Raw genomic sequence first — 1,762 nt, 5'->3', positions numbered from 1 at the left:
AGTGGGATAGTATTTTCAAAGCTGTAAAGTGGAGTTTCAAGGGAAAGGCTTTTTTATGGCTCCTTTGATAACTGCATATTTCATGTTAAGAGGAAGTGTTCTATTCAAGGAAAGGAGGAGTAAAAGCTCTCAAGAAAGCACAGAGAACATGGAATACCTTACCTTCCTCCAGCGTATTTGGCAATTTGGATGCTGCAGTCACCGTCATGATTTCCATGTTTGTAAGCAAGTAGGTTTATGGGGAAATCAGGAAAGAGGTACAGATCCCTTTTCTGTATTCTCCCTAGTTCTGCAGCATGAGGGCAGCCAACACTGTGGCTCATTACATACTATATTTTTGAATATTTTTTGCATTATTACATCAGTGGTGGCATGTATATAATGTGAAAATGATTACTAAAGGGAAATGTATCTTTTTACAAGAGAGGATGCCACATGCTTTTGTAAGAAATATTTTTTGAACTTTTTTTTACAGTATTAACATGCGCAGAGCTGTATTAGTTCTCTCTCCTGACGTTTCATACTGAATTCATATGCTACCCTGGAAAGCCTGGGAATTACACGAAAAAGCTCTTGAGACTTGGTAAACTTGGTCCTTGTGCAATAGTCACCAAGGGTCTAGGCCCTTTTCCTATCAGTCGTGGTAGAATATAACACTACAGGAGCGATGGATTTAGATGGAAAAGGTCTTTGTTAAGTGTGTTACCTTTTTACAGGTCTATTTTTTGTTCATTTACTATAACAGTTACTCAAAACTTTGTTCATAATATGGAGTGAATTTACTCCAATTAAAAAAATAGGTAAAATATACCTATTGTAAATTCATGACCTTTGTGGGAAATAGATCCATCTAAAGTGGAAAGCTATAAATTCAAAGTAAATTAAGTTTTTAGAAAGACATTTGGATATTTCCGCATCCCATGCAAATTTAAAACTTGCTATTGTCAAACTGCAGTCTGAAAGCACTCTTTGCCTATTAGGAAGTTCTCAAATCATATTGATATTACCATTGCAACCTGTTGGAAACAGACAAATAGTAGTGTCTGGGTTTTCCTTTTACTAACCTCATTCTAAAAGGTAAGTTCCTCTTCTAGTGAAAAATTAGACACATTTTCAATTTCCAAGGAGCTCTACATGCTATTTTCTACTTCTTGAAATGAAAGCTACAATCTAACCACCTAAGCAATTTGAGTGACAGACTCTTCTTTGGACATAAATTCTAAAACATTCTGCAGCAAGAACCTGCTAATCTGCTTGCAAGATCCCATTAATTTCTTACTGTTACTTTCAATAAGGGAAAGTCACAGTGTAGGCCCCATAAAAATCAGATTTGTACCAGTTTAATAAGCCCCATTGCAAGTAATTTCTCAGATTTTTATGGTCCAGTTATCTTGGAAAGCCTGTAGGAAAGGAAACAAAAAACATCTCTAACCCCATGTTATTGCAGCAGCAGAAACAAAGGCAAAACAGTAATTTCCTCTACCACACTGTAGAGAGAAGTCAACATTTTGCTCAGTGAGATCTTGTGAAAGGTTACATGGCGGGAAATGCTTTGTTGCTTGGTGTTCTGTTAAGAGATAAGCTTTTAATTACAATGGACTTCCTGAGAAGCTGCTGAAACTATCTCACAGCTATCTTGCTGACAGGGCCATCAATTGTGGTGCTGACAGCACATGGCCCCATAGCTCAGAGCCACAAAGTGTTTTGTATTTCCCCAGTTTGCATTCAACCTATGTTTAAACCTATCATGCCATTCCTGAAT

This window comes from Corvus brachyrhynchos, unplaced genomic scaffold (assembly GCF_000691975.1).
Source record: "Corvus brachyrhynchos isolate BGI_N302 unplaced genomic scaffold, ASM69197v1 scaffold105, whole genome shotgun sequence".
NCBI lineage: Eukaryota > Metazoa > Chordata > Aves > Passeriformes > Corvidae > Corvus > Corvus brachyrhynchos.
This window is presented reverse-complemented; position numbering follows the sequence as displayed.